The sequence below is a fragment of the Felis catus genome, chromosome D1 (assembly GCF_018350175.1).
Source record: "Felis catus isolate Fca126 chromosome D1, F.catus_Fca126_mat1.0, whole genome shotgun sequence".
Lineage (NCBI taxonomy): Eukaryota > Metazoa > Chordata > Mammalia > Carnivora > Felidae > Felis > Felis catus.
The window spans coordinates 13,207,471-13,233,430 of NC_058377.1; the positions used below are offsets into that span (position 1 = coordinate 13,207,471).

General features: G+C 44.1%; 1 protein-coding gene and 1 long non-coding RNA gene across 17 annotated transcripts in view; one reads left to right on the plus strand and one right to left on the minus strand.

Moving 5' to 3' along the window:
* CADM1 (cell adhesion molecule 1) overlaps positions 1–25,960 on the minus strand; it is a 442,451-nt gene that overhangs the window by 81,851 nt on the left and 334,640 nt on the right. The gene's annotated exons all lie outside the window — the stretch shown is intronic.
* Positions 6,301–9,803, plus strand: LOC111556565. Its single transcript, XR_002736071.2, has 2 exons — positions 6,301–6,448; positions 9,149–9,803. It is a non-coding gene; the product is annotated as an uncharacterized LOC111556565 (long non-coding RNA).

Consider the following 25,960-nt stretch of genomic DNA (forward strand, 5'->3'; position numbering starts at 1 on the left):
GATCTGTTCTCGTCTGAAGGCTTTCGGCATTTTTACCACCGGCGCGCCCAGATGCCTTTACTGCAGTGGAAGCAGATCTCTGAACGGTTTTCTGCTGGGTTACTAAAGTGCAGTTTCAGAGAGAATAATGTTCTGAATTTGGGGCTCTTAAAAAAGTCGTTAGGTTTATGGGCAGTCATGCTTGTCACATTCAGAGTGTGAATTACGTACTTCATGGAAACACAGTTAAACCCCCACAGTTGTGCGCAGCCATAATTTCTGCAGAGAAAAGACCAACAATCGGGCAACTTTATTACTACTACTTTTCATGGATAAGATGCCAAAATCAACCCTCTCAACATTATAAGGTAGTTTTTCTTTTTAAAAAAGTTTTTTTTTTTTTTTTAAATAAAGAAAAAGAAAAAAAGAAAACCCCTAATGGGCTACTTGCTGTTCTGTTCACTTTTTAGATTTGTCAATTTTTGAGTGACTGCCAGCACCAGGGACGCTTTGTAGCACCTTGTACTTGGGATATAATAAAAACATGAAATGATTAAAAATACTGTGAGTGTAACTGCAGAAGGGACTATATATTCTGGGCCCCAAGGAAGGCCGTTTCTTTACAGAATCAGACAGACTCCATTTATGTTATTAAATTGTAGCACTATTCACTGTCCAGGCTGGAAGCTTCCCGACATGTCAAAAGCACTAATATGTCCAAAGCACATATGAGAACATTAACCTTTAGAATGCTGGTGTCCTCTTGCCTTATAAATCAGGACTGCGGGAATTCTATCTCCTGTTCTAGGACATCAGTTACAGGTCACAAATGTTTATCGGTCAAAAAACTGATTCTTTTTACCACTAATTTCCCTATGAATAATAATGATTAAAAAAACGATGAGGGTTGTAGAGTTCATAAACAGAATGATTCGTATACATGGTAGAACTAAATAATGCAAATAATAAAAGCACCAATGAAATGCTGCTGCTTTGAACCCTAGCTCTGTGCCAGGCACTGTGGTGGTAGTTTTTTGGCTCTGTGTTTTTAAAGGAAAGGTTTTTATTTTGTTATTTTAATATTTTATTCCTTTATTTTCAGAGAGAGAGAGAGAGAGAGAGAGAATGTGAATGGAGGAGGGACAGAGAGAGACACACAGAATCTGAAGTGGGCTCCAGGCTCTGAGCTGTCAGCACAGAGCCCGACGTGGGGCTCGAACCCACAAACCGCTAGATCATGACCTGAGCGGAAGTTAGACGCTAAACTGACTGAGCCACCCAGGCACCCCACTCTGGTGGTGGTTTTGCACACATCTGCTCAGCTTTTTTTGGAACGCATCAGAATTACCGAGAGGGCTCACTTGCTGCCCTCCCCCACCCACCAGGGTTTCTAATTTGGCAGGGCTGGGGTAGGGCCCGAGAATTTGCATTTCTTTCAAGTTCACAGGTGCTCGATGCTGCTGATCCAGGGACCACACTCTGACGACTGGCACACATAATCTCGCTGAATCCTTCACCCAGGTCCCTTTCACAGATGAGGAAACTGAGGCTCAGAGAGAGGTGCTACACCGCTTGCTAGCTGTATAGATGTGGACAAGATACTGAACTTCTCCAGGTCTCTAGGGGGATGACCATTCCCATGAGAACTTTCCTCGTGGCTACATCTTGTCCTTTCCATCTGTGTGTCAGCCCCCCGACTTTATCCGAACGTTAACCCGTGCCCCCTTTCTGCTGCCCATTCCTAGTGCTGTATCGCCTCCGATCTGTGATCTGCCAGCAGTGTTGTGATTACACGTCATGCCTGTCTTTCTATTACTCCGATATTGATAGATACAATTCTGTGGTGATGTATTGCCTGCCCTTTCAAAGGTTACTGCCAGCAGATGCTAGGGATCAATACGGTTCTTATCTGTCACAAACCACAAGAAAAGCATGGTAAACAAGGTTCAATGAAAGGCCTGTGAACAGGTCAAAGAGACAACTCGGAGGTGCACCGCCTCACCAGCTTCGTTGCCCTACAGCCTCTCCGCAAGCTGGCTTTGGATCTCAACTCTGTTTACGATTTGGGTCATGTAACATGGCGGTGCTCAGAACCAGGCCCTGGGTCCAAAACCAGCCCTGGTTTTAGCCTGGCTCGTCACGGACACTGGGACACGAGGCCAAGAGGCCACAACTCCACTTTTGTTACACGTGCCACCAAGATCAGTGAGATATCTGAGCTCTCTGGAGGCAAGGGCTCAATGAATCCAAGGAGGCATCGTAGGTTCCCTTATACTTTTTTGTTGCCTCCATCCATCTTTCAATAGGCAAGGTCCCAGCTTGGGGGAAAATGAAGGTAAAAAGGCGCATCTTTTTTTATTTCTTAAGTTATTTTATTTATTTTTGAGAGACAGTTGGGGAGGGGCAGAGAGAGAGGGAAACAGAATCCAGTGCAGCCTCTGCACTATCAGCACAGAGCCCAACGCGGGGCTCGAACCCACAAACCTCGAGATCGTGCCCCGAGCTCAACTGACGGAGCCACCCAGGACCCCCGCATCTTTTTTATTTTTTAGATGCTTAGAGCTCTCTACATAAGAAAACCACATGATAGTTATAGAGATGCCCTAGAAATCTGTTTTGGTTTTATTTTACTTTTTAATCTTTAAGAACATGCAGGTCAACTTTCTGATTTTCTTTTCCTCCCAAGGGAAGAGGTGCTTTATCAGAAGAAAACAGGCCTAGGGCCCCCCCCCCCCGCCGCCTCCCCCCACCCCCAACCTGTTTGAGGCCTGCCCCTTTAAGATGGAGCACAGCCCAAGTGGAGGAAAGGAGCGTTTCCTCAAAGGACTCCAGGCAGGGATTTTGCCGCGCCAAGGGCCCCGCTGCTCTTCTGCGCAGTTACCTCCCTCTCCCACTCCTGGCTCGACGCCTTTCCTCCTCATTTCACCTTGGTTCCAGACTCCCACTTGCTCAGTCCTACCTCACGCTCTGGCACCTTAGTCAATTAACTTGCTTCTCCATCAGTCTGGCCCATCCTCAGGATGACAGCTCGTCTTGACCCTCTTCTTTGAAAGTGCTTGGACTGACTTCTCTGGCTCGGTCTTAGCACAGCCTCTAATGACCCACGTGCACAGAAGAAGCCTGGGCGAACAGGGCTTAGCACTCTAACAACTCTGCCCTCCCCTGGTTCGTAGCCTGAGCTCGCCGTCTCAGGAAGCTGCCAACGCGGCCAGAGGGTCTCCATCTTTGCGCCTCGTGGCCCCTGGGTGGCCTAGGTCAGCCCTACCTTTTCAGGGGGACGATGGCTACGGTTGCTGACAGCGGGTCAAACGGCCGCATGAGGATGGCTGACACTGACAGACGGCCGTGCTCGTTCCCCACGCTGAAATCAATTTTAAGGAAAAGATTGCCAAATGCTTTTATTGACACTATCGGTATCTTGTAGGAACTGGCAACGTACGATTCATCCACTTGCTACCCAGGCCAGGTAGTTTCCGGCACTTAGAGGGATGTGTAAGCTGCGAGAGAGCACCCGCCAGGTGGGCCCAGGGTCCCGAGGTCGTACCTATCGTGGGCACGAGGTTTCTCCTTCATAAAAACCACCGAATAGGTTACTTAGAAGCAAACTGAGAAAGAGTGCACAAAAATGAAGCTATTACGAAGTGATGATTTTTGCCTTTGCCTAGCTTTCCTGAGCTCTGGAAGGATTCTCATTTTACTGAAAGCATTTGTTATTCAACGACTGCATTAGGAGTCCTGGGACCTCTACACCAGCGATTTTAAGAATTAATACCCTTCCCAAATTTTAACTTTCATGCTAATTATTAAATCATACATTCTGATGGAAGTAAAAGTAAAACAAAAAAGTATAAGTAAGAAAATCCCATAACTCTGAGATAATTATCACTGATATTTTAGTGTGTTCCTTTTTCTCGCTCTATATGGAATGTGTGTGTCTAAAATTCTTAATTACTGTGTTAGAGTACATCATAGATGCAGCCCAGAAAAGTCGTTTAGAAACAACCTGAATATATATGAAGTGACATGTCTAAGTTTTACGATTTAAAAAAATGCTTCAATGAAAATCCTTCTGCATAAATATTGGATCTGATTTCAGTGTATTTTGAGCACATCTTCATAACATCAAAAATTTCATGTACTTCTATGTTTTTACTATTCAATTTAAAGAACCAGCCATTTATCTACTCCGCGCTACGTATTTTTTGTTGCTAAACATAACTCAAGATAATGACTCCAACCTAAAGGAATCTGAAGATCCTTTGACCCCCTAACAAACTCTGTGGCATCCCTTAGGATCTGAGGCACATAAAACAAATGATTTTTATTCTTACTTTTAAGGCATTCAGAATCTAAAAGAATGAAATCACCTTCAAAATTTAAGTCATGGGTATGCGATTCCTATAGAAAACACTGAACACACTTGTAATGAAGGATTAAACGATGGGTGTACCCCTATTACGAAGGGCCATCAGGGAACCTTCACGGTGTCTCACGACTGGGTTATGTGCCAGCCCCGTGTGCTTCCCTAGCACCCCACTCGGCTCATTTCCACACTCGTGCCAACTGCCACATGCCCCACGAAGCTGTGCCGCTAAGAGAAGCAGGTGATCAGCAACTATTCCCTCGGAATCAGGCGCTGTACCAAGCTATGCAAAGGAAGGGCTCCCACTTCTCTCTTTTGCCACTACATCCTCCACATTCCCCACATCTGGCATCTGGCAACAAATATTTGTGGAGTGAATGAATGAGTAATAAGAGAATTAACCTTACAACTTCATTACCTCAAGCTTCCCTGTGCTCTTGAGATGTTTGTTTGTTTGTTTTAAGTAACGTTTTGACATGCTTTAAGACTTCTAGAAAAGTGGCAACAATAATACAGTGAGTTCTCATATACTTCCCCTAATGTCAACACCTTACTTATCAGAGCTAAGAAATTAACATTGTATGATGCTACTGATATACTACTGCATCTGCTGGACAGTCTCAGGAAGCACTGGTCAGAAGGTCCAGTAGAATGCCCCTCCGGTCAGGTTTCATGTTCTCTCCTGAGGGGCTGAGATCATGGCTTTAGGGAAGAATACGGCAGAGGTGGTGGGCCCTCCTCCTCCCATCAGTACCGGGGGATACAGAGGTACGTGATGTAAACCCTGTGCCCGTGGCAAAGGTGACGCAGGCCGGGCTTCTCCAGCGGGAAATGACTACTTTTCCCCTTCCATTTGGTAGGATCAGGTCTAGCCCACACTCACGGGAAAGAGGGGTATTCAGCTGCACCTCCCAGAGGGAGAGGCGTCAAAGAATTTGTGAACACATGTGCATGTTAAGACCAGCAGAGCAATTAATAAATATTTGGGGGAAGATACTTTGAGGCCATGTGACCATCCTATTTTTCTCCTTAAACTTTCACTCATTCGCTTGAGCATTCACTGGTGGATCCTGCCTGCAGTAATTACTACTGTGGTGTTCAAGTGGCAATTTTTTGTTTCTCTCGCTCCTTTCATTGAAGTTCTTCTGTGTAGAGTTTTCCCTTTTCTCCTATTTCCTCCACCATTTATTTAGATTAGTACGGACTCAAATGGATGTTTATTTTATTCTTCACTTTATAATCCAACACTAGTGTTATTAATATTAGTGTTCCAATTGCCTCACCTTTGGCCACTGGGCGCTCATTCTGTTATCCCCAGCATGACAGTTAGGGGGAACTTAAGACGAAGTTATCAGGAACCAATGGAAACAGCCAAGCCAGGAAAAGGACAGAAGAGAAAATGAGCCAATGGAATGACATTTTAGAAACAGATTTTCGAAAAAGATAAAGAAGGAGAAAGTCCATTGTTTCAAAGCAAGGACAAGAACAGCAGAAGATCTGGGGATCTGCTGTAGTCTGTGTCTATACATCTCTTTTCCAATCCCAGCGTGACAGTTTACATTCTCCTAAGGCAGCTGGGTGGTGAGGGCACAGTAGCAAGAGGGGCAAGATGAGATACAGAGTCAAATTCTAACAGACTTAGATGCTCCCTGCAGACCGCTGCCTCCACCCCGTATGTTTAAATACTACTCAATTAGGATCAACATTCATTTTTTATTGATGCTCTTCTGAGACAATGGCTCTTTTATCTGTGTTTTATCTTCCAGCTACATTAAGACCAAGGACACTCTCACAGAAGATCTAAAGGAGGAGACCCTGATGAATTGGGAGTTTAAAATACAAATGGAACTTCCTTTGTCAGTCTTGACTTGTTTTATTAACATCTGAAGGTTGATTTATAGCAGATTAGCAGGCGGGAGAGGACTGTTTGTCCAATCACTTTACTTAACACACACAATTAGAAAAAACATTCAAAAATGGCTCCCTTCTATGAGCTAATAGATGGCACCTTCAGTTCTAGAACAGTCCCTGCCATCGGTCATGTACCGTAGTGACCAAGGACAGGTAGACCTCAAGACCACGGAACACACTCAGCGCAAAATGCAGGTGAGAGACCTAGTTTTTCCAGGAACACAAGGAAGTATATCTATGGTAATGATGGCAGGGTCAGGAGGACTGAGGCTCAAATCCTGTTGCCACTTGTACGAGCTCTGTGACCTTGAGTACATCATGTAACCTAAGCCTCCACTTTGCCGTCAACAAAAGTAGAAATATTAAAACCCATTGCAGAAGACTGACATGAAGGTTAAACCAAACGGGGCGTCTGGGTGGGTCAGTCAGTTAAGCGTCTGACTTCGGCTCAGGTCATGATCTCACAGTTCATGGGTTCAAGCCCTGCATGAGGCTCCGTGCTGACAGCTCACTGTCTCTCAATGATAAATAAAGGTTAAAAATTTTTTTAAAACGATGTGAAAGCAGTCATTGATCTAGGCAAGAATTCCAAGTAGAAGAAAGAGTAAGCACCAAAAGCCTGCAAGTGGAAATAAGATTGTTGTTTTCAAAAAGAAAAAAAAAAAAAAGAATGACTAGATAAGAGTGAGCAAGGCGGAGAGTGGTAGGAGAGGAAGTCAGAGATACAGGAAGATTCCGGATTATGTAAGACCTTGTAGAACACACTACAGCTTGACTTTCCCCTGAATATGAGAAGGAATACAAGTTTCAAGCAAGAAGCATGGCATAATTTGGGCTTTTCTTCTGCTGTGAGGATACTACAGCAATTGGAAAGGTAAAATATTGGTCTACATGCAAGATGATATCTTGAATCAGAGTAGTAAGTGAAGAAAATGGTAGGATCTGGACATATTTTTAAAAAAAGAGTAACGAGGGGCTCCTGGGTGGCTCAGTCTGTTAAGCATCTGACTTCGGCTGAGGTTATGATCTCACGGTTCACAGGTTCGAGCTCTGCATCAGGCTCTGTACTGACAGCTCAGAGCCCGGAGCCTGCTTTGGATTCTGTGTCTCCCTCTCTCTGTGCCCCTCCCCTGCTCACACTCTGTCTCTGCTGTCTCTCTCAAAAATAAACAAACATTTAAAAAAAGCAAAAAAAAAAACAACAAACAAAAAAACAAAAACAAAAAGAAAAGCAAATAACAAAAGGACACATGTGCCTTGGGCCTGACTTGATAAACACTGGCTGGTATCTGATAATGACGATGAGGCCCTCTCACTGTCCTCGTTTCTACACCTAAAAGCGAGGATGAGCTGGAAGTAGGGTGTTCGCAGTCACCAAAGCGAAACACCGTGGGGGTATGTGAGTGGTCATATTTTTTCATCTCTTTGGAAGGAAATGCATGCATGCAAATCATTATGTTAGTAATGAAAAGTCAGTCAGCATTAAGGAAAACTTCAGGCATTCATTCGACCGTGTTTGCACTTGAAACACGGCATAATGCCGCCGGCCACACTCCACTCCCCACCCCCTTCCTGAGTATGCTTCTACCAGTTAAGTTCACCCATGAAAACCAAGGAAGCCACACATCCTGTTTTTAAAAGTTCAACACCGATACTGAAAGTGACTGGTTCCTCAAAAGAAAAATGAGTTTAACCTCAATGAGGGGAGGAACCTGCGTGTTTTGTTCATGGTTTCTTTTCTAGGGCCCAGAACAGTGCCTGGCTCTCAATCTTCCTGGGCTTCTGGTGTCTTAGGTATAAAGTGGGTCATGCCAAATCCGGGCACCTTGGCTGGAACATCCCTGCTGTTGTATTTTTTAAAACTCCTGCATGTTCATCGCTTCTCCCAGCTGCCCGAGCCCTGTCTCTGTCAAGACAATGGTTTTCTGTATGTATTTTGGGTATTCTTACAGGGCCCAGCACTCATCCTTCGTAACGCCACCTGTGTCATTTGCACACACACGCCTCCTACAGCAGCCTGCCTTTCCAGATGTATTTGGTCAGTCAAAAACATGACTTAGAGTGGGAACCATCAACAACAACAAAAAAAACAGATGCTGTAAACATTTTAATTGAAAACATTTAGGGGCGCCTGGGTGGCTCGGTCGGTTGGGCGTCCGACTTCGGCTCAGGTCACGATCTCACGGTCCGTGAGTTCGAGCCCCGCGTCGGGCTCTGTGCTGATGGCTCAGGGCCTGGAGCCTGTTTCCGATTCTGTGTCTCCCTCTCTCTCTGCTCCTCCCCAGTTCATGCTCTGTCTCTCTCTGTCTCAAAAATAAATAAAAGTTAAAAAAAAAATTAAAAAAAGAAAACATTTAGCTATATATTCGTTGGCTAATCTCTTGGTGTCAAGTTGGAACATTTTCTTTGAGGCGGTCTGAGGACCCATGAAGTTGATTCTCGGTGAGCATATAAACTAGTAAGACGGTGGTCCTCAAATCGTGGTCTCTTGACTGCATGTCCCATCAGGAGGAACACTTGTTAGCAATGCAAATTCTCAGGCCCCCCTCCAGACCTACTGAACCAGTAACTCTAGGGCCGGGGTCCAGCAATCAGCTTCCACACACTCACAGGGGGACCCGACGTCTCAAAGTTTGAGATGAGTTTGGCAGGTGGGGGGCCAACATTCAAGCGTGCCATGAGCATCAGCCAGTCGGATCTGCAGAGGGACCGGCACGCCCCAGTTGTTCCAGTGAATCGGTTGCTGTACTTTACATCAAAGTAACATTGAGGCAGCTATGCCCCAGCATTAGGCAGCCATTCTTCAGAGTGACTTTGACAGAGGCCGCTCGCAGCAGCAGCAAAATGGAACGTTTTCGCCTCGTAACTAACATTTACAACTCTCAATTTTTCTAGTAATCAGCGGGGATCTCCGCACAGGGCTCGCTGGGCTACTCTACGCTGCCTATGGCCTCCGCTGATGGTCTCCAGGAGAGCAGAGAAGCAGCCGGTCACGGTGAATGCTAGGTCTGTATCCCATCAGCCACCGAAACCCCGGTGCGGGTGGTGGGCTCCCACCCCCATCGGCCACGCGGGACTGGGCCACGGAGAGGCTTGCTACTTCCCCAAGGAGCAAGCCGAGACATGCGCCGTGTGCCATCTTTTCTCTATTTACTGACTTAATGCTCTCTCCTTCTTTTATTACCAGCTAATTTATAGCCACACGAGTATAAACATTTCCTGGGTTCTTTTATCATTCACAATGTTGTTCTGTCAGTAATACTATCTGTCATTCTTTGTAGTTCGGTAAGCTCTCTCAAACCCAAGATATCTATATTTCTAAATGGAATCTGAGATGAATTTTGATAAACATGTATTCTGTATCTTAATAAAAAAGGGATTTCCCCCCCCAACTACCTGAATATATAAATGTTTAAAAAGTTTCTGAAACCTGCCTTTGCATTAGGTGAAAATTCAATGTCAAAATAATATTAAAAATACACAAAACTGTAGGAAATTGTTTTAACCATGATGTGATAAATAATAAATCAGGATGCAAGTTCCTCTGTGATTATGGGTTTCCTCCATTCTTTAAGCTTCTCGCCTGTTCCACATCAGTGGATCGACAGCCCTTTAGTTTAACAATTATGCACACAGGCAATCTTGTTAGGACTTGATAGAATGCTGTCACTGTCTTTGTCCCTGCCATGCAAAGATGCTACAGTCAAAGTTATGATGCACCAAGCTGCTGTGCACTGAGGCAATGTGCCCAAAGAAGAAAGTTCCAACGGATTGAATGGAAGGTTACGTGCTTGGGGGCGAACGTAGGAGACAGAACCCAAATATTTCTCTGTTTGTAGGTGATTCTCCATAATTACAGCCGAGACCGACTTTCAGCTTATTTGGCTGGCTAGTACATCATGCCCCCTTTTGGAAGCGGATGCATTTCAGGTGCGGAGCCTTCTCCAAAAGCCAAAAGCTTCATTTTTAGCAGTGCAGTCTCCGAGGAGGCCAGCCAGCCTGCTATCTCCTTGAGGGATATTTACTTACATATTCAGTTCAAATTTACAGTGCCTGGCTTGCGAACGAAATGCCACTTAAGAAGAGAATGCCATACCATTGTGGGAGATAAATCAAACAAGCACTTCCTATTTTAGCACACGCTGGAAATCACACATTTCTAAAGCAGTATGTAGGTTATCTGCACAACAGAAACACGTTCCACCCCTTTCAGTGCATTTCCCTGGCTACTACACACACTAACCTAAAATTGCTTTCTTCGGCAAAAGTCTCCTTACTGAAGAAACCAATTAACCCCTCTGTTGCCTTTGAAGAATATGATGCCGCTAAGGCAATGGAGCTATGGGGGAAAGTTTAACCTTTGGGAAGGACACTTGCAAAGGGAGGAAGATCTGGGAACAGGCCCCCCTGGAGGTCAGGATCGTATTTATGACGCGGTCAACCGGTTGAATTCAGACCTCCGGGGAACAAAAACGAAGTGAGGTTGGTCCTGTTAGCAAAAGGATTATTTACTTGTGAGACTATATCGTTAACACACACCAAACTCAGAGAAGTGGTTTCACACAGCTGCTCCCTACTGCTGCTGATTTCACTGAATCATCTCAGCAAGTCTTTACCAAGAATTGTTTTGCCAGTAGTGTTGATGGGTTTGCATTGAATCATTCACACCACTGGCCTTGCAGCGACAGCCCACACGTTTGCGAGGCAGCTGGCTCGGGGCAGCGGGGGGAAGAGGCTGTACCGGGAGTTATTAGCTGGAGATGGCTGTTAACAATTTGGAGGCATTCCGTGTCCTTAGAAGACATTCTTGATTTTTACACTCGAGCGTCTCTGGTCTGGCCACTGTACTAAAATATTTGCAGATGTGGGGATATGTATTTCAGCTTGGGAGGTGGAAAAGTTGCTGGAAAATGCTGGAGGCTTATTCTCAGTCCATCCTCTTCGTGCAAAGGAAAAAATAAAAAAAAATCCTTACCACCAGGAACACAAGCCGCTCTCTATGAGCTCTCTCGAGCAATCTCTTCGGTGAGTCCTATAGTTACCTATAAAAGGTAGGAAAAGGGCCACAGAAGACCTGAGGCTCCAGGCTGGGAAGGAAGGAAGGAAGGAAGGAAGGAAGGAAGGAAGGAAGGAAGGAAGGAAGGAAGGAAGGAAGGAAGGAAGGAGGGAAGGAGGGAAGGAGGGAAGGAGGGAAGGAGGGAAGGAGGGAAGGAGGGAAGGAGGGAAGGAGGGAAGGAAGGAAGGAAGGAAGGAAGGAAGGAAGGAAGGAAGGAAGGAAGAAGCCACAGGTCTGCAAGGAGGGAAGGACCCCGGCCCCCAGCTCAGTGCTCTGGAAGTGCTATTGAGGGTAACCAGAGCAGGGCCCAGCACTGCCTCCATTTATTGTCTGCACATTTTCTTCTCTGCTTTCTTGATGAAACTGTCAATCTTCATAATGGTGTTAGCAATCACAGGGATGTGCTGCGAAGCGGCTTTAAAGGCATCTGATAAAGAGAAAACCTGTGCTCTCCCGGTCCTGAGCCCCTCTTTAGAGTCAGTTACCGGTGATAAGGTTGGGCATTCTGACTTGTACGGAGTACGAGAAATTTGACTTGGCAAGTCAAACTGCCACCACCTCGACGGAGCAAGTGAGACCACAGAGCCGTACCCTTCAGTCCCTCACACGGGACCACCTGACATCACAACGCTGCCTCGTTCTGGTTGGCCGCACTGAGCAACGGGAGGTAAAAACGCTCAGGCGTCAGGTAGGGACCTATAACGTTTTGTTTTGATTTGTAAATGTTTGTTTATTTATGGGGGAGGAGGGGCAGAGAGGGAGGGAGACAGAATCCAAAGCAGGCTCCAGGCTCCGAGCTGTCAGCACAGAGTCTGACTCGGGGCTCAAACTCACGATCCGTGAGATCATGACCTGAGCCGAAGCCGGACGCTTAACCGACCGAGCCACCCGGGCGCCCCAAGGACCCACACTGTTGGACTCCTCAGATCAAATCATCTCTCGATTCTAGTGTGGCTTCTAGAACTGGAGTCTCCATGTATGAACATCTGGTGCAACTTTAGCGTGTCAACTGCGTACCTTTGACATGCTGGTGCTTGAGCAAATCCAAACCAGCCCCGGGACCCACACTTTGCTCCTGTGCAATGAGACAGGGCAGGTTACGGACCCCAAGGGGTCAACGAGAGCGCCCCAACTCTCTCAGTTCCCTCCAGACCACGGTCAGAAACAACGCACAGACCTGAGAGGAGAGCCTGCCGTTGCTTCTCAGGGCAGTCCCACCCCAGCAGCTCACCCAAGCCAAGTGGGCAAATTGTCAAACTTCAGCAAGCTTCAACGGCTTCTTTGTAGGCCCTCCATTTCTGTTATTCAGGTCTCCGAAATTGCAAACCATTCAAGGGCAAAGTGAGGTTTATGCTCCCAATTAGTTGTTCTTGAAAACTAAGAGCTGTACTACACGTTAAAAAAGGAAAATTGCTTAGTACATACTCTGTGGGGGCCTCCAAACGGCAGGTGGTTCCACACACCATATGTGATCCAACATCTAAAGGCACCGAGGGGAGTAGAGGGCAGAGCCGCGGCCTCAACTCTGACTCCAAACCAAAGAAGCCAAGAAATTCAGATTCAGAATTGCAAAGTGGCGTGAGATTCTGTAAACGATAATACCCATCAAGGCATGTGACGAAGGATCTGTCACCAGCCCAGCATGCTCCCTTTCCCCTCTGCAAAAGTGGACCTGCCCTGAGCCATGCCCAGTGGTGCACGTTTGGATAGGAGCCCCAAGAAGGAAATTTAGGTCCCTCTGGATTTTATGAGGCTTCTAAGGAACAACTTCTCGGCTCCAGTATCTCAGAACGTGGACTGTGCCAAAATAGGTCATTTGTCAAGGAGTCATGTGCTGTATTTTTCCTGCTGGAAAATGATGCCTTCTGTGAGGCAGGTTTAGGCAACGAGGAGAATGTGTGTAAAAGTGTGAAGCAGTCTACTCCCACTATTCCCTTCTCCTCAAATGCGCCCCAAAAGGGACATGCGTTTAAGCAGCACGGCAGGCTGGCGTGACCAAAATGACAGTGCTCTTTCCAATTTATACTTCTCAAAGAGAATAAGCAGACACGCAATAACAAAAGCCTTTAGTCTAGATTTCATATCAGACACTTTGATGAATAGTAGCCTAAAGGGCAACATATTTATAAGTTTTAAGTCTCTCCTGCAACACAAACTGTCCTGATTTATCCCTATGATAAAGGCAGTTCGGAGAGCTACTTTCACATATTTATTATTTTACAGAGGGGGAAAAATGTTGATTCAGCCCTCAATCTGCCACTGTTGGAGTTATAAACGTTGGTAAGAGACCAATGCTGATGTCTATAAATATTAATCTATTAGCCATAAGTTCTGGGCCTCCCTCCCTTTCCTTCCAGAACATTTCTCCCTTCTTCCTGCTCCATCTACAGGATTTGCTTTATTGGTTTAAATCTCAAAGGGACTGAAAAGGGTAGCCTCTTTGAAGCCCATTACTGACGGGTAGCTGATGGCCAGCAAAGCTCCAAATCAGTGTTTATTAAAATAAAACTTTACGGACATATGTCCATACCCTCTTTTACCCACTGATAAAAACAGGCGCTCTAATCTGCCTGTATATACTCCCTGCTCTTAGCCCTACTCCCGGTAAAAACTTCTGTATGGAGTACTAGCTAAAATTATTAAATTCTCTTATTTAAGACATAATCCTCCCTACTCAGACCCTTGATTCAAAAAAAAAAAAAAAATCGTAACAAAACAAAACCTCCCACTTTCTCTAAAATCCTATTTGCTCGGTTTAAGTCATAGTTAATAAATCATTTTTGGGATACAACTCAAGTCACTGCTTACTTCAGCTACCTGTGAACCACTGGGAGTTTATTCATTAGCAGGTACGAAAAACATCTGAACACAACCACCAGATTGTGTTTGTCTACAGTGTCAAAGTGAACTGTTCATTAGCATTTGTGAGAAACGATCAAGTCACCAAAGGGTATTAAGCCAACCTGGATGAGGGATAGAGGCTTAGGGACTGATGTGTTAATTCACTCTCCTGGATTAAACACACCAGAGACAGGTCCTTAGTACAGTTTCGTCTTCATTGGGCTAAGCATCAGGTCGGAAACGGACGCCCTCCCAGGAAGTCAAGGGCCAAGATATATTATTATAGCTGCTGCCAAATAATTAAATTGAAGTTCTTCTGCATGTAAGATTTTGGGCTAAGTACAGTCAGCTCCTTACTCTACATTGCTGAGTATTTGTATCCGTTATAGGTGAACACGGGTTACAATCTTTCCTATTCTAAGAAGCACTTCTTGGAGATGGAGACTCTTAAGAGAGACTCTACCATACAAAGAGATGAAGGAATTTCAAGGCAGTTTTCAGAAGCTCCACTAATACCATTCTTGGCTGTATTTGAAACAGGCTTGGTAGAAACACTCTATGTGGGGGTGGGCTTGGCTGCCAAAGACCCGCTGGGATGTGGTATTCCATGTGGGTATGCATCTTTAATTAGTCTCAATAGATTCTGTATGTATTCAACATTAATCTATACCACCTGTCCCAGACTAAAAGCATGAAAATAGTTCTTCCCGACCACTCTCTCCCAGAGCAAGACTCTGTTCCTTCTTCCAGGAAATTCTGAAGGCTCTGTGGAAGGTCTTAAATGTTGGTTTAACATCACTTCTTCTATTATAGATTTTTTTTTAAAGGAACTTGCAAAGACCACTGCTCTGTGATTTTGTTAAAGGCAAAAGAAAGCAGTTCAAAGATACGTTATTAAAAATCCTGACCTGAGACACAAGTGTGAGCCTCGCACTTGCATTTTAATTGTAGACCGTGCGTTTCTCATTTCTATTAAGCCTCCTAGCCAAAGGATTATGTTCAGCCGCAACATTTCTCCAACTGTTGTATCTGCTCAGAAATCAATTAGCTTTTTAAGCTCACTCACTATAAACCTTTTTTTTTTTTTTTTTTTGCTTATCAAATAGTTTACTTGGGTTTCATATTTGTCCGGGTGCATACAAACAAACGGTGCTCATATTTTAACATACAGGAAAAACACAACACAAATTAACTTCAAAAGCCCTTAGAATGAAATAGAACTTCTACAAGGACTAGATCATTAGGAGTTGAGACTAAAACAATGTATACATCTTTGGACTCTCCAGTGTTTCGCGAAGCTTACATTTTCAAAAGGATCCGATGCTAGCCATGTGAAGAGGACAGACTTCACGATGTTCACAAATAACTCAATAATTACTTTTCACAAGTATAGGGCCTCAAAAACAAGAACGTTCTGCTTTATCTCCTGACGAAAGAAAGCAACATCACAAAGTAGAAATATGATGGACGGGCAGACAGAACGATTTTAACTTCTGCTTCATTGGTAAGCGGGTCAGAGGCCTTCAACGTCAGGGTGGCGGGGTCAATACAGAGCTGGAAAGATAAACCACTTCTACAGCAGGCCTGTTTCCTAGAAAGCTACTCAGTCTTCAACTCATGAACACGGTAGGTATCCTAGCAAGACACTAAAAGCTGTGTTTCTGACATGAGGACTACAGAATGAAGCTGTTTTGCTCTATCAAGTCACCTACGTTATGAACGAGCACTCGAAAAGGCCTAAATGGCTAACGCTTTGCTACATGTCAGAATACAAAAAAGTACAGAATCAAAAAACAAACAAAAATCAAATAAACCTTTGCTTGACCACAACCATCAAGCTTGGAGCATCACCGCTGTCTAAATAAAGTATGTCTATACCACTGTGGTGGTCCGCCATTTTGCTATCACAGCGAATTTGGAAATGTCTCTTAAATTGTTCCTCATTAACTGAACATATTATTTAATTCTGTGCTAAATTTCACAATAGCTCTTTTAACTAGAAACGAGAAACAAGAAGTCATACCAGATATCAGCTTGATAATTAAATGAGTTCACCAGTGTTTCAAAGACGGAGGGAAAAATGAAACCCACTGATCTTTGTTACTAGAAGCATCATGATTTTTATCACATACTTACCCAAAGAACTAGGTACCTTAAATGCCAGATACAAAAATAAATTGTGTTTGGTTTTTAATTAAGTCTTTATCTTTGTGTAAAAAAATAAATTTAGGCCTGGGGGTTTAGATTGTCATTTTACACACAAGTAAATGGTAAATGCCTTTCTACATGCAAAGCCATTAGATATAATTATGCAATGGGTAAAGCGTATATCACACTATAAATGTCATTTGGTTTTACAGTTATAAACTCATCAACATTTATCAAAACATCGCCTGGAGAAAGAATGAGATGGCTACAGCTAGTGACAAATTCAATGCCATCTTAGAAAATACATGACAAAGAAGTGTCATAGTCAAACACACACTGACATAGTAAAGTGGCGATCTCCATGCCCATGTAATAGAAATTCTGTTTTCTCCAGAAAAGTCCCCCAAGCACCATACATTGCAGTGGGGTTTCGAGGTCTATTTTCCTCTGTGAAAATCACACCCCTACCCCATGCTTCTGAACGTTGACATAAGGTGTGTGTAATTCTAGCCAACTTCTGCAGGTAGAGGAACGTGAGAATTCATCTAGATGAGCTTTAGGGTTTGATTTCAATTGCTTATTCAACCACAAACCTAGTGCTTCTTAGTTAGTAATCTCTTAATGGAGTCCTGTTCAAATGGAAACCCAGGGACTATCCCTGCTAGGTCCCCTTTAGACAACAGGGGTTTGTTTCATATTTCTTGCTCTGAATCGCGGAATGGCCCAGGTGCTTAAGCACGAACACCAGGCTGCGCCAGCACACTGTGTTAACAGTTCTCCTTTCTGAGTGCCATTTCACTCTCCCCATCAATCCGGTAGTTATCGCCCAGGGAGATTTGTCCCTTGAAAAACAAAATGGCTGGGCTTAAAAAAGTCTACTTCTTCTCCTGTCCCCATTTCAGTTTCACACAACTTGTTAATATAAAATCTTGACAATGGTCCAGGGTAATAATGCCATTGGCAGTGTTTCTGTTGGGGCCCCTCCCGTCCTTTGTAGTTCGGTGCCTAAAAACTGGGGGAGTGAACAATGACGAGAGCAACAAAAGCTGGAAGGGAAAATAACCAGCCCTTGAATACGTAATAAAGAAGGAAGATCCATGGGAGGAGATTTTGGTTTCTGTAGACCTCAAGGTGTTATTATACCTTTCCTTGTGGGTTAGACGCTTCGGACGTCTGTAAAGAGCAGTATTTCCTGGGTGGGGAGCTTCCCTGGGACCCAGCAAGCGTAGGAGGAGCACAGACCTTGTGTCTTCTTCCCATATTGGGATTCGGAACCTGTCTTGACTCTTCCCACAGGCCCTGTTCCTCTGCAACCCCTTCTGGAGAATTTGACTCAAGGTACCACCTCCCCTCCCCACCAGCGTCCTTTTCAGCTGAGCAAACAGAGGTACTGTTTCCCCTTGAGGCAAGATCACATTCCAACCATTCTAAATGGTCTCCACCCACCATTCTCTAAACCAGCGCAAGAGGATCGAGAATTAGCAGGAAAACACTTGGGGGAAAGCTGGTTCTTTCAGTTCCACAATAGCCCTTTCCCACCATGTGTCACTGCCCAGAACCAGGTCCACTAACAGCTGCCACGTCAGCCCCACATGGTTGCAGAGATATGATTACGTCTAAGTGCCTTAAGAGCAACCTTCTCTCTCCCCCGCTTCCTGCTCAGCCTTCGCAGCCTGATTAATTCCAACCCATTTTTCAGATCTCTGCTCAAACACCGTATCCTTTATGAGGCCCGAGACAACTCCACCGTCTCCGGGGAGGCTCAGGACCCCTTTCAGGAGCCCACCGCACCCTGTGCTTCCCCATCCCGGGACGCATAAGCTCTTAAATTGCTTTACAACATGACCTTAGGAAACAGATGCTTTAGCGTTTCCCCTCTATATAAGATAGAGAGAAAAATCTCTGTCAATTAAATTTGTATAGTATATAGGACTGAAGATAAAAAGCATACACAGTTCTCTGATAGCAAAGAGACATATGGATTCAAGATATTATAACTGTTTGCTCCTTGATCCTACTCTTGTATTCTGCAAGTAGCTTATTAAATAAGAGTGAAGCAAAACTGAAAATAAAGGTGTTTCTAAAGGGATTTCAGAGAGGGTTGGAGCAGAAGGAGTAAGAATGCATTTTAGTTAAAGGTTCATGTTAACTTTTTTTTTTTTTTTCAACGTTTATTTATTTTTGGGACAGAGAGAGACAGAGCATGAACGGGGGAGGGGCAGAGAGAGAGGGAGACACAGAATCGGAAACAGGCTCCAGGCTCTGAGCCATCAGCCCAGAGCCTGATGTGGGACTCGAACTCCCGGACCTCGAGATCGTGACCTGGCTGAAGTCGGACGCTCAACCGACTGCGCCACCCAGGCGCCCCTCATGTTAACTTTTTAAGAGGACTCGGGGAGCCTTAATAAGGAGACAAGTAAGAATGCATTAGAAGACAGTGGTGCATTCGCTCTTTAACGGTCTACATTTCTGGTTTTCCACTAACAGAGAAGTATTTTTTCTTTAAATTCAAGCTGATCCCATTATCACCAATTTTCAATTTACCAGTCTTTTCAAACAGCCACAGAACATCCAGAAAAGTATCCATTCTATGACTCAGGTTCGCAGAAGCTTAGTTAGGACTATTATTTGTATTTAATTTCAAGCTTGCCAACTCATAGCTTCAGAAGGAGGGAAGGAGAAAACAGGTTATTTAAAATTGATGTGTTTTATCATTACCCATCATTAAAAAATGATGCTGTTGTACCATTTCAGAAGTAGCAGGCAGTGAATATTTAATGCTTATGCTAGTATTTATTAATTTCGCATTTCTACAGTTCTTTATAGAATGCCTATTTTAAATGACTGTGATTTATATTTTTAACAGACTCTCTGGCATTTAATTTCTACTCGCAAAGCATTTGTATTTGTGCTTAAAAAACTACTCAGTACCACCTATAAATCGAGGAACTGTTTAAAACAATAGGCACCATCAGGATTAGGAGGGAAACAAGTCACCAGTGTAAGCATTTGTTAGAGACAGCATATGCGGGCATATTCAGCGATGATATGCCACTCACCTATGTCTCTGTAGAACACACTTAGACCGCTAAACCAGAGCCAAGCCAACGAGGCTTGGTGGAGACGGACGGAAAAATATACGTGAGGATATGCACATACATCCACACGATGAAAAAATAAAGTATTATATATAAAGTTATACACAGCCCCGGCGATATGGAGAGCAGCAACACACACGTCAGTTTTGTGTGCTCATTACGTCGTAAACATCTGGAGGGCAAGAACTGTCTTTTGCGTGTAAATTTCATTTTTTCATGCATCTAATGACAGACTCCATTTTTATTGACAACTATATTTCCTTCATAATTGGTTGTTGATTGGAATCCTGCAAAAAGCTCTGTGTGTGCAAACGAGCCACTACTACCCTGTATGCTCAAATCATCCCTAGACTAAGCCAGCATTCTGCTTCTCCCATTCTCCTGTCCCCATACTGTCATCTGTGTCCCGCTCCTTCCCTGCACTAAGCATCCTACGAGCTCTGCAGAAGCGGACAAAGAAAAGTCGATCTGTGCCGAACGCTAATAAAGACCACATTTTCTCAACAAGATTGCATCCAGTAAATTGCGAGCCTGAGGGCAAAGTACAGAATGGGGGAGGCTTGTCAGCAAGGGAGCATCTCACAGGGGTAGCCAATAGCCGGCCTGAGTAGACAAGAACATATTGCTGACCAGCAACACCATGCCCACCACAAAGTCGGCCACAGAAATATCTTTTGCTGTGACAAGTTTTTGTTTTACCTCTTAGTGTTGTATACAGCCCTGACCCCCTGAAAGCTCCCACTCAGCCACCAGGCTCTAATGCTGGTACAGAGACTCAACGAAAGCTTGACCCGACAAAATCCGCAGGGCGCACAGCTCCCTGAAATGCATGCTAAAGACTGAGGTGTGCTTTCTTCTTTAATTTAGTAACACAGAACGTGCGGAACACCATCATTAGCAATGACGACAGCAACAACGGTCCCATGGTCCGCTGGGATCACGGTGACCATTCCCCACAATGTCAAGATTGAAGCAGAACTTAACTAGTAGGGAGGCTAGTTATAATCACCCCATTATGTCCCTTCTGACGACAGACATTAATTAAAGCGATACAATTACACAGGGTCACATTGGTAAAGAAGGGAGATTCAGAGACCCTTGTACACTTCATAAAGTCTCTGCTCCAAATGGGTTTTACACACCATCCCCATGCCTGGGTCACAGGGAGAAGGCTTCTATTAATGGCATTTAATTTTTTGCTCCATAGTCAAATGACACGGATTGTACATTTACTGCGGACAAATGCAGTAAATATTGAAACTACAAAAAAGAATAAACTACATTTCCCTTACTCAAAGACCTTAGGGTTTAGCTGTAGAGACAGGATAGACAAATAAAATGGAGCAGAGAACAAAGCCACTGAGTGAAGGGTGTGGACACTAAGCTCCATGGAGCCCCCTTTCCTCTTGCTGGCCAAACACAGTATTCCTTCCCTTCATCAGTTTCTTTCCTCTGCTAGCACGCTTACAGCACTCCTGTCTCTCTACCTAGCCTGCAATTCTCAACCCTCCCCAGTCATGTGCTCGTGCCCCATTCCAGAGCCACTTGTCTGCGTGATAAACCCCTCCCTACCATGCCCTGTGGATTGCCATGAAGCCTCGCCTGATTATGTTGTACAGAAGTGATCTTTTCTGCCTTTTTGAGTTCCAGGTGCACAGTTATAAATGAAAATAATATCTGCTTCCTGAGCTAAAATGCGGAAAAATATGTAAACCACTTAGAACAGTAACCAGCACATAGTAAATGCTCAGTAAATGTTAGCTATATTTATTATCGATCACAGTTTAATATATGTGGGAGAGATAAGCAAGTTAAAGAAAAAGAGTTTGTCTTTCAGACTCAGGATTTAGTAGGATAGATAGGACAGGTCTTCATATAACTAGGATAAAGGACAGGATGTGATAAAGATCATACAAATGTTTCAGAAAGGAGTAGGGGTTAAGATGGGAGAAGGAAAGCCTAACTTCAAGATTACTATGGAGGGCTCTGAAAGTCAGGGAAAGAAATATGGACTTTAGCCTCAGGATGCTGAAAAGATTGAAGGCGGCTAACCGTCTAGAGTGTGGAGGGAACCGAGTAAAGAGGTATCATGTACCACACTATACAGCAGGAAGAATTCTACAGAAGGTTTGTAAGATGGATTGAATGATGTGTGTGTGTGTGTGTGTGTGTGTGTGTGTGTGTGTGATGGGGGTGAGAGATAAGGGGACCATACGAGAGAAGGGACCAGCGAAGGGCTTACCGGAGCATTGCCAAGCAAGCGATGTTGGCCTGAGCCTGAAGGAACAGCACTCATAGGTAGGAAAGATCAGATCCTAGAATACAAAGAAGGAGGAGGAGTTTGTACCCCCTGACCCATCTCTGGTGGTGTGGAGGAAGGGTGGAAGGAACGAAGGGAGATGCCAAGAGTGAACCTGGAGGACCCGGACTCCGTCACAAAGAGCAGGCTAGAGGGTGTGGGCAGGGAAGAGCCGATGATGCACTCAAACAGCTGAATGATGGGGAGCTCGACATTTTCAATGCGAGCTCAAGGATAGAGAAAGCAGCAGAGGTGGAAGCATCTGAATCCAGAAGACAGCTGCAGCAGGCCCTCAGAGATCGCTGGAGAGGGAGTAGGCAAAGTCCCAGGATCCGGCAAGGCAGTGTCTAAGAATGTCATTCCTTCCAAACCTGCCTCCCGCTAGGTCCTTGTGGGCACACTCTTAAGAACCAAAGATCAGAAAATTAGACGCATTAGCACTTGGTTCTAATGACAGTATCTTTAAAGAGATGTTCCGAGATTGCAAAAAAAACGGAGTTTGGGTGGAGTTGGTACCCACCAATGGGTTATCAAGTGAAATTAGACAAATATAATGTTTTTAATCCCTCAAGTCAATATTTCACAAAGACTGCCTGACTGAGAAGTGTCAGGCTAAAAATGGAAAAATCTCGTGTTTGGCCTTGATTTTCTCCTGAATGTCGGGAGATCTACTTTATGCTAAAACTGCTTTTCCTTTCTAAATGAAAACAGTTAAGAGCCCAGGGATTTATACCAGGGATTCTGTATTAAATAATGCTGAAAGAATTTTGCTTTTTTTTTTTTTTTTTTTTCCAACTTCTAGGAGAAGACTGAACTCTTCCCTATGCTTTTAAAGAAGAGAAACATTTAAGGGCCTGGGTAAATGTTATGACTCTCCAGATTTTATTGTTCTGTCCAGTAGCAGTAATGAAATCTTTCCTCTATGGTAAACATTATCCCAAACAAAAGCCCTTTGGCAAGAATGGGGAGGGAACCAATTTATGAAAATACATGTAATTTTTCACACAATCCCAATATATTGAGCACATATTTTGCCACAGGCACCAAATTCAGTTTAATTAGGACAATATTCCTTCCTACTTCTGAAATATTTAAGCTCCTACCCAGCTCACTGTGCTGCAATGTTCCCCTGCCCCCAAATGAAATTATGACAAGCCAGGACCCTAGGACGAGGATGTGACTTGCATAACTGCGCAGCCACGCAAAACTAAGCCCCCTTCTCCTAAAAGGGCAACAGACTTGGGCGCACTGCGTGCTGATATCAGGCCACTGGATTTAATCCAGTTAAACAGAAGCCTCAATTAGTAAGACATTTGCTATCCAGTTAAGGATGTGAATCCTGAGTTAACAACCTCTATAGGCGATCTTATTTCTGTGTTTTAAAAGTTATCAAGTGAGAAGGAGCACAGACAGTGTGGTGTATGCAGGGGAGGCACCAGTAGTGGGATTATCCCAGACAAATACACCACCTTTCCCGGGGGGCTGTCAGAAGACCAGAGACTCCTCGTTTGCAGCCGGCTGTTGCATTCTTCCAGGGCTTGCTGTGGGTAGTAGATGTAAATGTAGCCACATAATAGAATGGCCTTTTTCCCCCTCACTAAAATGGAATCCGTGCAGTTTTCTTTCTAGAGGGGTTATAAAAATAAGCTTTTTATTGCTTGCATCTCCAAATTGCTTTATTCGGCATAGTGATGAAAAATGCTGAAATGTATATATAACATGGCCACCAGATAAGAAAGCAGGGAACGAAAAAGAACAGGGGATTAATTATCAGTCCTACAGAATGAACTTTACTCTGATAAGGTAAGATAGTCCCTGTAGGCACAGAAGATGAAAAAATTATAGCATGCCTAATACACAGTTATTCATACTGTATACAAATCAAAGCAGGCCTCACACGGCAGCCATGGCTGAGTTCTTCGCGGATCCACAGTGTACCGCCATCATCAGAGTGAGTCAAGGCCGTCGGCTCCCGGTGTGTGGCAACACTGGTGACCAGGCCAGCAGACGAGAGGACGTCAGAAAGGTACATTTTCTATCAAGATGTGGCTTTATCAACAAGTTTGCTGATCTGCCTAGGAATGTGGTCTCTCAGTGATTAATGATGGGGAATTCTACCATGACAAGTAACTTATCCTTAATGTGTCCTGCTCAAAAACAGGCAGCAAAGAGCCGCACATCTCCCAAGACAGTTTGTCAATTTCAGCTCCTCAACGGAATAGAAATAAGAGCTCACTAATGACAACTGTGAGGGCCATGGCCTCTCTGGCCTCGACCTAATGTTAGCTATAAATGGATCGGACTCCCAGAAGACTGGGAAGGCCACCCAAATACAACACAGAATGTATTTTTCTCCATTAGGGAAAAGGGCTGAGAGAGAACCAGGCTGGGTCTTTTTGCCTGAGCCTCCCTAAAGCCATGGGTCACGGAAGATGCTTGACCACAGTTATGCCAAGCCATTCCAAAGAGGCCTACCAAATCTCTGCAGAGCACAGGGGCCAGGCTTTCTCGAAGTACAGGGAAGGTCCAAGAACTCCTAATAAAAATAAATAAATAACAGGAGCATTAATTTAGCTAACATTGAGAGTTTGGCTCTAGGGAATTATTCCCCTCAAGATCTGAGCTTAGAGAGCATATCAAGAGAAATGCTATTTTTACCTCTCAGAGGGAAATGGTTTTTTTTTTTTAAAGGGGGGCAAAGATATTTTCAAAACAATTCTCAATTTTTTTCCCAATTTTCTATTATAAATTATGCATAAACTAACTTCGAAATCATTGGAGCTCTTGAAAATCACTGTTATCCAGCTTAAGATACTGATAGCCACTGCCGGTTTCATCTGTCAAATAATGAAACTTGTTCTTCAAGGAAGTTATTTAGTTCTATGAGAGTTTAAAATGAGTCTGCTAAAAAAAAAGATGGATCTTCAGATCAAGAGCCGATAGGCAGTACAAGGTACACCTTAAGCGGAAATACATAAGCTGCCTAAAACTACAGCAGTTTTCAATGAAAAAAAAAGCTTACGTCCTACTATAAAAAAAAGAATTTGCTTTTCAGCTAAACAACTGACGTGCAAAAGGGAAGTGAAAAGTTATAATGCCGTATGTAATAGCTAACTGAAGAGGGGGGAAAAAAACCCCGTCACTGACATTTAATTATAGAGTTAAAGGACTGGTTCACTTTCCAGGTGTACTTCTATTTACCATACATTGCGATCGGGCTTTACAAAGTACTGTGTGTATCAAAGACATACAGATCATCTGTCTGCGAGTTTTACTGAAACTATGTAGTGTATCTGGATCCAGGAAGTTCCTTCTAGTTCTTCTCCTAACTCTCGTGTTTTGGTAGGCTCTTAGTAAAAATAAGAATTGATAAAGAAGCTGTTGCTGGTTATTGTGCGCCAAGTACTACTGGATCGTTTATTCTCTCAAGCTACCCTCACAGTATTCCTATGGGAAGGTTCAGTGATTAACCTCATTTTACACAGGAGGACACTGAGAGGTTAGGTAACCTAAGGAGCACAGCCTGATTGGTGCTTAAGCCAGGGCGCAAACCCAGTGCCATGTACTGGATGGCTGGAACCCTTACGTTCCAGCATCTTATTTCATATGTACTTTCTCAAGTGTGATGACCTGGATATATGACCATGAAGAGACTTCAGAACTTAACCTCAGTGTTCAAATACGAATCACGATGCTAGAGGCGTCTTAAGTTCTACTGAGGGCGCTATCGTTAGCAATCTGGGTTAACAATCGCCACTGAGCTCCTATTAGAACACTGGGAAAAACATAGCTTAGAATGCCCATGGGCTTTGTTCTCTCATTCATCTCTAGGAAAATGTTGGTTATTTGCCCTCTTGGGAGTTGTGAGGGGAAGACCAAGGGTTCTCCTAGGGATTGTTACAGCTGACAAATGACCAAGGTAACTCTCCATGGAGGCTGCCTTTGGGTTTCTGGCCAACATATCTTTGTACACCAACCTCCTCAACAGGTAAAGGTAGCAGAGACAAGAGGGCTATGGATGAGGGGACGTCGGGGGCTTGGCAATGATTTACAGGGGGAAAGAAGGGTCTACAGATGAGGATCCACTGATACTAAAATGGCAAGTGAAACTACGTGGGGGTAAGAAAGAAGAATCCAGGGCTTAGAGTAACATAAGGTCTTCCACAGAGCTCAGAAATTACTGGCCTTTAACGCACACTGAGGCAAATGGCCCCATGAATTCATCTTTTGCCGCTCTGTGGGCTGAATTATACTCCACACGATAT